This window comes from Cornus florida, unplaced genomic scaffold, assembly GCF_030987335.1.
Source record: "Cornus florida cultivar Cherokee Brave unplaced genomic scaffold, ASM3098733v1 CherokeeBrave_3.0.0_Hap2_Chr11, whole genome shotgun sequence".
In the NCBI taxonomy this organism is placed as follows: domain Eukaryota; kingdom Viridiplantae; phylum Streptophyta; class Magnoliopsida; order Cornales; family Cornaceae; genus Cornus; species Cornus florida.
In genome coordinates this window covers 124,216,093-124,227,993 of record NW_026775581.1, presented here as the reverse complement: position 1 = coordinate 124,227,993, position 11,901 = coordinate 124,216,093, and the positions used below count along the sequence as shown (strand labels likewise).

At 37.9% G+C, this 11,901-nt stretch overlaps 1 non-coding gene across 1 annotated transcript; it reads right to left on the bottom strand.

Moving 5' to 3' along the window:
* Positions 1–220: 220 nt before the first annotated feature.
* On the bottom strand, positions 221–329 carry LOC132287487 (small nucleolar RNA R71). Its single transcript, XR_009473038.1, has one exon. It is a non-coding gene; the product is annotated as a small nucleolar RNA R71 (small nucleolar RNA).
* Positions 330–11,901: the final 11,572 nt, after the last annotated feature.

The following is an 11,901-nucleotide window of genomic DNA, read 5'->3' as shown; positions in this document are numbered from 1 at the left end:
AATGAAGAACCATATAAACATTTGGATGAGTTTTTAGAAGTTTGTTCAACCGTGAAAATCACGGACCTTCCGGAAGAAGTCTTAAAAATGAAGCTTTTCCCTTTCACTCTTCGAGAAAAGGCTAAATATTGGTTCAATAACTTGAGGGCAAATTCAATCACATCTTGGGCTCAACTACAATATGAATTCCTAAAAAAAATTTACCCCGCAAGTAGAACCGATGCTATGAGAGCTTATATCCGTGAATTCTCCCAAAATGAGGGAGAACCTTTGCATGAAGCATGGGAGCGTTTGAACGATTTGCTACGGAAGTGTCCACATCACGACATTCCTAAGTGGCAATTAGTTCGTTGCTTCTATGAAAGCTTATCCGATACCCAAAAAGGTATGGTTGATGCTTCATGTGGAGGAGCCTATTTGGACAAAAATGAAGATGGTGTGTGGCATCTTTTTGATCGCATGAGCGAAAATTCAATGCATCGTTCTTCATCGTCCCGATTTGGCCAAAACTTGAATGAAGGAGGGAAGAAAAGCTCCAGTCTTTCTCAAGTGGAAAGTTCCATGGAAATTGCCGCCGAAGTCAAAATTCTTACTCAAAGGTTTGATAAATTCTTTTCGAGCAAAAACCCGGCAATTCAAACATCCAACTCTTTCCATTCTCAAAGTGTGATGTGCATGACTTGCTCTAGTTATACTCACAATACTTCCAATTGTCCTCTTGGACAAGTTTTTCCGAGTGAGTATCAAGAACAAGTCAATGTTGTTTCCATTCATCCGGGAAGTAATCCAAATTCTAACTCCTACAATTCTGGATGGAGTGATCCTAATTTTTCTTGAAGAAATCAATTAGGAGGTATCATTCCTCCTATTCATAAAAATTCCCAAGAAAAGTATGTGCCTCCCCACCTCCAAAATGCAAATTCTCAAGCATACCACTCTCCATCTTATCCTCTTCCAAATGTGAATCAATTCTCTAATTCTCATTCTTCAAATCATCAATCTTATTCTCATCCACCTCAAGAGCCTCCTAGGAATCCCACTTTTGAGGATAAGGTTTTAGAAGCTTTGGGTAATCTTCAAAAGGAAAATCAAGTGTTTCATTCACATTCTCAATCAATTGCAAAACTTGAAGCCCAAATTGGGCAAATGGCTAAATCAATAAAAGAGAAAGGGCCTATTCAACCTGAGATTAACCGGAAGGCATACTCCATTTCCACCTTGAGGAGTGGGAGAAAAATTGATAATGAAGTTGAAAGACCTAGTGAAATAAGTGTTCCAATGCAACCAAGTGTTAGCTCGTCTACAATTCCCAATTCCATTCCTACTTCACTAGAGTCAAATGGTCACATTAAGGAGCCAATTCCATCATCATCATCTTCCTCCCATGTAGAGAAGCCTTATGAGCCAAAAGCTCCATTTCCTCAAGCTTTAAACTCTACTCCATTTTCGAGGCAAGAAGGAAAAATCCATGACATGATGGAAGTTTTTGAACAAGTTAAAATCAACCTTCCTCTTCTTGATGCTATTCGCCAAATTCCACCATATGCCAAGTTCTTGAAGGACTTGTGTACTCAAAAGAAGAAGAACAAGGGACCAAGCCCAAATAAAGTACTTCTCACGGAGCAAGTAAGCTCTATCATTAAGCTTAGCACCCCACCTAAGTTCAAAGACCCTGGCGCTCCAACCATCTTTTGTACCATAGGGAACCATGAGGTAAAAAGGGCACTTCTTGACTTAGGGGCTAGTGTTAACGTTATTCCTTACTCCGTGTATCTTCAATTAGGTTTGGGAAATCTTAAGCCAACTTCGGTAGTTATTCAACTCGCCGATAGGTCTACAAAACAACCAAGGGGAATTGTTGAGGACATCCTCATCAAAGTCGACAAATTCTATTTCCCGGTTGATTTTGTTGTGCTTGACACTGAGCCGGTTCCCAATCCTACCACTTACATTCCCATCATTTTAGGAAGACCATTTCTTACCACCGCTAATGCGACAATCAATTGTAGGTCCGGCATTATGGACATCTCTTTTGGCAATATGATGGTTAAGCTTAATGTGTTTAACACGAGCCAACATCCTATCAATGAAGGCGAGTGTTTCATGGTGAATATCTTGGATGAAATTGTTGAAGAAGTCATTCCTTCCATTCCTTCTGAAGATCCTCTTGAGGCATGCCTCTCTCACTTCAACATGGACGCATTTGACATTGAAAGCTCCATATATGAAGTGAATTCTCTAATGGATTCCGTAGCCATCTTAGACTTCCCGCCATGGAAAAACTCAAAAGAACCTCTCCCTTCAATCGCAAGTACTCTTTCTTATCAAGAAGAGGAAGAAGTGGTAAGTACGCCAATGGCCAATCCAATTTATGAGGACATTCCTTATAATATTGAGCATGAAGTCATTGAGGCGACCTTAGTGAAGGAGGAGAAAGTGATCAATGTGGAAGTTGACAAAAATGATGAAGAGATTGAGTTTCTTAATAATCTAACCGAGCCTTTGAAAGACATTACCTTGCCAAGTGCAAGGCCGCTCATTATGGACTTTATTTTCAAAACCGTGGATGAGAGGAAACAAATTGCATCTTTCACCATTTCTTTCCAAATCATTCTTTTGGGAGATGTATTCATTGTTGCGAGAGAAGATCCATTTGGGAAAATAGATAAACGGATCAATGAGGATGTCTCATATCCAGTTTTTTATTCTTTCGACTAGTGAGTCGCCCAAACGTCTTGCTAGAGACATTAAACACTAGTTGTTCATAGAATTTTCAAAAAAAAAATAAATAAATAAATAAATGCATTTTATTATTATTTTGTTTTCTTTTCCTTTTGTACATTTATGTATTTTTAAATTCAAAAAGAAAAAAAAAAAATTTGTTGTGATGGGTAGGATAAGTTGGTATTTGATTTTATTTTAATTTTTAGTAGTATTATTTTAATTTTAATTTTTATATATATTTAATTTTAGTATATATATTTTTCTTTTTAGTTTTACTTAAAAAAAAATTTAAGTTGGTAAGTGATTTTATTTTTAATTTTATTTATTATTATTTTTATTTTTATCTATTTTTCATTTCAGGGTATATATTCTTTTTAGTTATTATTTTTATTTTTATTTTTTATTTTTAGTGTATATATTAAAAAATAAATAAATTAAAAAAAAAAAGAAGCAAAAGATGGATCACCATCTTGGCAGATAGCAACAAAAAAATGTCCCAAGTAGATTGATCCCAATCACGTGGATCGATCCCTTTTTACCTATGTCGCCACTTTCTCATTCCACAGTGAAGGGACAATTTTGTGTCTAAAATTATCGATCCCCTTAACTAATGGATCGAGCCCATTAGCTTGCCTTCCCATCTCACTCTCGTCTGCATTCACTGCTAACCCTCAAATCTCTTAACCCAAGTTCTTCGACCATCCTCTCTATTCGATCCTCTCTGTTCTATCCTCTCTTACGCCGTGTTGAAGAGGTCGTTCAACGGCGTCGCTGTTGGGTGGTGGGTTATTTCCCGGCGATTTTACTTCGCCGTTCTCTGTCACATCTGGGCCAGCGATCGCCGCTAGATTTTTCTCCGAGATCGCGGCTGTACAACTTTCCAGCGTCAGCTGGGTCTTTCTGGCGGGTGTGTTAATCGCTGTATTCCTCCGACGAGGTTGGGTCGCCAAGATTACATCACCGCGGCTGGTTTTTCTTTTTCGACGCGTTTGGCTTGGTTCTCTGGCGTCTGCGGCTGTTGGGTCGCCAAGATTACATCGTCGCGGCTGGTTCGTTCGCCGGCTTGTTCGTTTCACCGGCAGTTTAGGCGTTGGGTTGTGGATTTCGCCGACTGTGGGTTGCGTTTGAGGCTGTTGGGTAGAGATTTCGCCGGCTTGTTCGCTGCGCCGGCGACGCGGCTGTTCATCTTCCGACGTCGCCTCTGTTCGTCTTTCCGGCGTCCCATCTGTTCGTTTTCCAGCGATTCGCGGCTGGGTTCGTCAACGATTCGCGGCTGTTCGTTCTCCGACATCGCGGCTGCGTCTCTCTGGCAATTTCGGCTGGATCTATCCGGCGCTTTCGACTGGGATCTTCGCCGGCGAGTGTGCAGGTTCCTTCCGGCCGTGCTTCATTCTCCGACGAGCACGTGTTGCCAATAAAAATAAAAATAAAAAAAGAAAAAGAAAAAGAAAAGATAAGAAAAGAAAAAAAAAAAAAATTAAATAATAATAAAAAATGAAAAAAATTAAATTAAATAGTAATAATAATAAAAAATAAGAAAAAAAACAAAAAATTAAAAATTAAAAAAATAAAAAATAAAAAAAGTGTTAAATTGATGATTAAAAATAAATAAATAAAAACAAAAAAAAAAATGTGCATTCATGATAAAATAAAAAAAAATTAATTAAATTGTTGACTCAAACTAAATAAATAATAAAAAAAAAACCAATTTAGTAGATTTTGAAATAATGTTTTTATTTATTTAATTATTTCTTTTAAAATGTCCAAAAAAAAAAAATTCAAAATTTTTCAAAGTCGCATTCCGTCTTACTAAAGACGTTAAATTTAGTCCATGTTATTTATTTATTTATTTATTTATTATGTCTTGTATACTTACTCTTTTTCACAAAAAAAAAATAAAAAAAATAAAAAATATGTTACTAGTATACCCTTATGCTTGGTTATACATGTTCATCTTTTATCCAGGGTTTCATCTCATATCTTTTTGCATCCTGTTCTATATTGTTTTTGATTGTATGCATTGCTTATCCTATATGATATTTGATGTGAGTTTGCTAGTATGGTTCTACGGCTAGGTTTTTACATCCAAAATTGGGGGAGACATCTTTCCTACTGGATCATTGCTGGACTTCATAATCTTTGCCATCACGGTATACTCTTTCCATCATTTTTCATTGTTCTCTTTGCACAATGAGGACAATGTACAGTTTAAGTTTGGGGGTAAGGTTATCATGCTTCATTCTATTTTAAGTCGAGTTTTAAATGCATGATGCAATTTGAGATGTATTTGGCAATGATTTTAAACTTTTGAAGCATAGTACTTTTAAAAAATAAGTTGTTAAAGTCTAATACTTCTTGTATGCTCTAGGATGCCATTTAGGGGTAAATTTTTAATTTTTGATATCATGTTTGGTCTTGTGGTACACATCATCTTGTTGGTTGAAAATGCTTTGAGAGTTGATTCTAGAATTCTACACTTGCACTTGCGCACACTAGCATTCAATTTGTGGGGTACATGCTTAGTTGATTATTGTCTTGGTTTATCCCAATTGAGCTAGTATGCTTTGGAAGCTTTCATTCTTGATAAAATGAATTTGCAAAGAAAAGAAATAAAAGCACTCACCAAAGGTGAGGAACAAAAAAAAAAAAAAAAAAAACTGCATTCTTTCAACATGTCAACTGATTAAAAAGGAAGACAAGGAAAGAATGTAAGATGTATGATTAGTTTGAGTTCGTAGCCTAGCCATTCCGAGTCATTACGCCCTTAGGAGTGTCTTTACACTTAACGCCCTAAGACCATCTGGTTTGGGAGTCGTTGGCTCAACGCTTGTTACATGGGGTGATTAGATGGCTTAAGGAACTTGGACATTGCACATGGTCATACATAAAAAAATAAAAAAATAAAAATAAAAATGAAATCAATAAAAAAAAAAAAAATGTTTGATTGAATAACAAGGTTCATTCAATGTCTTGATGTCTGGTACTATATCTGTATGCTAGTTTGAGGGTAAGGCTATGCCATTACTTTGATTTGCTAGGATAACAACACATTTTGATGCCGGTTCGCTAAAAAATGATGATAAAATTGATTCAATTTGCATGATTAACTTGCTTGATGTGTGGAGGACCATTTTTGCTTACATGATGTTGAAATATTGAGAATAGCTTAGAAATGGTAGAAATTTGCATACTTGAAGTAGTCAACTTTAAACACTTATTTGATATGTGTCGTTACTTCTCAAGTAAGAAAGAGCTATTGATGTTTGTGGGTACCATTTCTAGAAACCCTCACGAGACTTCACTCGTCCACTAGGGGTAACCTAGGGGTTTAAAAGGCTTGTTGCATATGCTAAATGCAACCGTGATCCCTACGAAAGTGGTGTTATCTTTATTTGCTTAATTAGTTCATAGTTGTATATATGTTTGTTTCATTTCCATGTTGTAGTTCATTGCTAGGGACTAGCAATATCTAAGTTTGGGGGTGTGATAAGTGCTTAAATGTTGCACATTTCAGCACCTAAGTTAGGGTATTTCAGTCTTTGCATCTATCTTAAGTTTATGTTTTAGTCCTAATTTATGTTTATGTGTATTTCAGGGCAATAAAGTTAAAATGAGCTAAGAACGGTCCAATTAAGCCTTTTTGGAGTTAAGCAAAGATTTTCAGAAAATGGCACAAAGCGGTCAATCTCCGGCCTTTGATGATGTTCCCAAAGATGGAGAAGCAAACCAAATAGCCCGGGGCAAAAATGGAGCTGAATAAGGCTTAAAGGAATTTTCCAACTCTGGGGGATCGATCCCCCAGGGTGGGGGATCAATCCCCCAGGACTTGGCAACATTGCATATTTTTATTTTAATGTTTGGGCTTATTTTGTAACCTAGTGGGCTTTAATAGGTTTATTACTTAAGCCCAGTAAGGCCCATTGTTTTTAGGGTTAGTATTTATTAGTTTAGTGATTTAGTATTTGGGAATGAAGTTTTGATTATTATTTTTTAATCTGTATCATGAGATCGTTCTCTCTGGAAGAAAATGAAAGGAAGAAAAAAAAGCGAGGGTTTCAAGAATATTTTTTACAGAGGCTTTGTCTACAGTTGAAGGAAGAAGAAGAAGGGCCAAAAGATGGAGATAGGACTTGTTGACACCATAATCATCTCCTCCATGAGCTAGTTCTTCACTTAGGGCTTGGATGAGCCCTAAGTTCATGTAACCCTAACCTTTGTATTTCTTTTCTTGGGGAATTATTATGTTGTAATTAAATTGTATAGCCTTGCGATTTCTTAATATATACATGCTTGATTTGATAAATTAGGGGTTGTATTGATAAATTCTTCCATTGAAATCTCCAATTGACTGTATGTCTATGTATGATTAATTAGGGATTTTATTCTTCATTAGATGATTAGAATTTAATTCTTCCATTGATTCTATATGAAAATTGCATGTCTAGGTGTGATTGATTTAGAATTATACTCTACACTAGATACTTCTTTTACTTGTGTTTAGTGATGGCCATAGCATGAGACTTAGTTGATACAATTGTCAATTAATTTGATGGATAAAGGCTTAATCATGATAGATTGTTTTACAAATTAGCTTATTTGTCATTAGTTAATTGTAGTAAAGTAGGCAATCTGGGCTTGATTATTTTAATCCATGCTTCTAATTACAATTAGTATTATCTTCTTGATTGATGTGTGCTCTTATTGGATACATTTGTGAATGTGTATGGTGGGTTATGACGTAGTCTTGAATGGGTTCTACACTTTAGTTTAATTGTCATTAGGTAGACAATTCATTCTTGATGTTGATAATCGATGTTTACAATTGTGATTTGTGATGATAATGTGACCACATCTATAATTACACTAATAAATTCCCCATTAATTGAAAGCATATGGTTAATTGCATGGGCTTAGTGGTGAATCCTAACCCTAAGACTCTCTTCCTATCTCTTTAATTCTTAGTTTAATGTCATTTCTATTTTCATGCTTTTAATTGAATTTTAGTTTAATCACTCCACCAAAATATTTTTTCTCTCACACTCTTTCTCTCTCTCTCTCTCTCTCTCTTCTCTCTTTTACAATCTAATTAGCATTAAAATCAAGTTTAGTCCCAACATGTGTTCAATCCCTTGGATTCGATCCCTTCTCACTTCATACTACATAGTATAAGTGTCTAGCGGTTTACAAATGTAAACTATGATGCCCGCTTGATACCATTTCCAAAACCAAAGTGTTGTGCATTATTTTGTGCACACGCTCGGGTCGCATCAAATATTTTATTATTATGCTTTTGACAGCTGATGGTTTAAAGTATGTAGAGATTTCTTCTATAAATGGTTTATGGAAGTATTTTTGTTATTATTTTTGTTGTAATAATAAAGGATTATCACAGTGGAGTGATTGGTTTTGGATAAACAAACAAATATTTGTTTATATGTATGTTGTGTTAAGACAGGACGATTACCAAGGAATATATAAACGAACTTGTGTAAGTCGATGTGGTAGTTTTGTTTTTGAATGATGAATTTCTAGGATAGCACGACAATCTAAAAGGGAGTAGCGTCGGAGTACTTTAGTTACCTCATGTGTTTTGCTCTACGGAGTATTTAGCATTGGATTTGGATAGTTTAGTTGGTGTCACTAAATGTTGTAGGCTCATATTTCTAGCCAATCTAGTGGTTCTGGATATGCACACGCATGCTGTGTTACTTAGGATGGATTGGTTGTCGCACTACCATGCCTAAGTTAATTGTTTTGATAGGTCTATTATGTTTACCATACCTGGTCAAGACATGTATGTCGTCGTTGTGCCACGTTCTAGCGGGGTCATTACCTATTTATTCCATGTGGAGGAGGAAACGGAGGAGGGGACTACTGTGTCATTGGATAGGATACTAATTGTACAGGATTTCCCGGATGTGTTTCAGGAGATTCCAGGGTTGCCACCTAGTCGTGAGATTGACTTTGTGATAGACTTAGCTCCAGGCACAACGCCTATTGCTAGGGTACCTTATAGGATGGCACCCGTGGAGATGCGCGAGCTAAGGGATCAGATTCAGCAACTACTCAACCAGGGTTTCATTCGCAGGAGTACTTCACCCTAGGGAGCACCGATTTTATTTGTGGAAAAGAAGGATAGTTCGCTCTGCTTGTGTATAGATTACAGGGAGTTGAACAAGGTTACGATTCGTAACAAGTATCCGTTGCCCATGATTGATGACTTGTTTGATCAGTTGAAAGGAGCTACCTATTTTTCTAAGATTGATCTGCGGTCTGGGTATCATCAACTTCGGGTTCGGGAGCAGGATGTTCCAAGGACAACATTTCTCACTAGATATGGATCTTATGAGTTCCGTGTCATGCCGTTTAGGACGACTAATGCACCAGCAGTGTTCATGGACCTAATGAACAAGGTCTTCCAGGCTTGTTTGGATCAGTTTGTCATTGTCTTTATTGATGATATCTTGATCTATTCTCGGACGGAGGACGATCGTGCTAGACATCTTTAGATAGTCTAGCAGACACTTCGTGAGCACCAGTTGTATGCCCAGTTCGAGAAGTGTGAATTTTGGCAGCGGGAGGTGAAGTTTCTGGGTTATATGGTGTCAGAAAAGGGAATAGCGGTGGATCCGGCCAAGGTTTCAGCAATGGTTGAGTGGGGACAGCCTACTTCACCTACTGAGATTCGAAGTTTTCTCGGTTTAGCAAGATATTACAGGAGGTTCATTCAGGGGTTCTCAAAGATAGCAGGACCACTCACTCATCTGACTAAGAAGGGTGTACGGTTCGTGTGGGATGAACAATGTCAGAGAGCTTTTGATGAGTTGAAGATTCGGTTGACTTCTGCACTGATTTTGTCTACCCCACAGATCGGGATAGAGCATCTGGTCTACACAGATGCTTCTTTGCAGGGTCTTGGATGTGTTTTGATACAGAAGGAGTAACCGATTTCGTATGGATCTCGGAAGCTTAAGCCTCATGCGCTTAATTATCCAACACACGATTTAGAGTTGGCAACTGTAGTATTTACTTTACGCATTTGAAGGCATTATCTGTTAGGTGAGTCCTTCAGATTATTTAACGGCCATAAGAATCCGCAGTATTTGTTCACTCAACAGGAGCTGAATATGAAACAGCGCCGGTGGTTGGAATTTGTGAAAGACTATCAGTTCTCTATACAGTATCATCCAGGGAAAGCAAATGTGGTGGCGGATGCACTCAGTCGCCGACCTATTGGTAGTCTTTCTGCTCTATTCACTACTGAGTGGAATGCGTTAAAGAAGGTGGATGAATTATCAGATGCGTTCATGGCTTGTATGGTAGTTACACCTTCTATCATTCACAAGGTTTTGAAGGCACAACTCGCGGATCAGCAGTGCATTGACAAAGTTGCAAAGATAACTTTCGGAGAGGTTCTGTTCTACTATGTTGGGGCTGATGGAGGTTTGAGGTACAAGGGACAGTTAGTGGTACCTTCTGATGATGATTTGAGGAAGGATGTCATGACTGAGACTCACCACTCTGAGTTTTTTGTTCATACAGGAGGCGACAAGATATATCAGGATATGAAGCGGCAGTTTTGGTGGGCAGGTATGAAGAGGGACATTGCTCTTTTTATCTCGCGATGTAGTACTTGTCAGATGGTCAAGATTGATCATCAGAGGCCGCCAGGAGCTCTACAGCCACTACCGATACCGGAGTGGAAATGGGAGAGCATTTCTATGAACTTTGTGGAAGGGTTGCCAAATTCCTTCAAGGATCACAACTCCATTTGGGTTATTGTGGATAAACTGACGAAATCAGCTCACTTCTTGCCTATTCGCACTGATTTCATTTCGAAGCAGTTGTTGAGGCTTTACATTTCAGAGATTGTGAAGTTGTATGGCATTCCATTGTCTATCATATCGGATAGGGATTCGAGCTTTGTGTCAGGATTCTGGAAGAGTTTTCAGCAAGCTTTGGCTATAGAGTTGCATCTTAGCACTGCTTATTATCCTCAGACTGATGGACAGACTATGCGGGTGAATCAGATTATGGAGGATATGCTTCGGTCGTGTGTTCTTGATTTCAAGGGCCACTGGGAGGATTACTTACCGCTTGTGGAGTTTGCTTATAACAATAGTTTTCAAAAGACTATTGGGATGGCACCATTTGAGGCATTATACGGCCGACCGTGTCGATCACCCGTTTGTTGAATGAAGGTTAGCGAGAGCAGATTCTTGGGTCCTAAGTTTATCGAGGATACTTCTGAAAAGATAGCTTTTATTCGAGATCGCATGCGTACTGCCCAAAGTAGGCAGAAGAGCTATGTTGATCGTCGCATTCGGGCATTGGAGTTTCAGGTTGGGGATCAAGTTCTACTCAAAGTGTCTCCTATGAAGGGAGTTATGCGCTTTGGGAAGAAAGGGAAGTTAGCACCGCGGTTTGTGGGTCCATTTATGATTACGGACCGAGTTGGCACTGTTGTTTATCGATTGGCACTTCTGGATAATTTGGATCACATGCACATGTGTTTCATGTTTCCATGTTGCAAAAATTTCTACGAGATGAAGATCGGTATCAGCATATTGACGTTGGGACGATTGAGTTGCAGCCGGATGCAACTTATTTGGAGCCACCATGTCGTATTGTCGACCGTCGGGATCAAATCCTTCATAACAAGGTTATACCTTTAGTTCGTGTCCAGTGGAGTTATCACAATGAGGCTGAGTCTACTTGGGAACGGGAGGACGTCATTCCCTTGTAGTTTCCTAAAATATTGGAAGAAGGTAAGAGCGAATTCTGAGGACGGAATTCCATTTGCTAGGGGGGAAGAATATAATACCCCTAATTTTTAAAAGGATAATCTCGATATTTTGATTATTATGTTATTGAATTTTTATTTGTTTAACTATTAATTATTTGTTTAATTGGTTATTCTGGTGTGTTTAATTGATTACTTACCTTTGCCTTTGTGATACCCCTCGGATCCAAGGGGTATCACACCTCTCATCTTTACCGGACCATCAAGCTATGTGATACCCCTCGAATCCGAGATACGGGTTGATCAGGCCTAGGCCCAAACCCGAGGGAATATCAAACAATTAATATATAATCGAACACAGATGACAAAATGAATTTAATAAATAAAAGTTTAAAAGCTTAAAAGAATACTAAAACATAATCCTTGAAATTAAA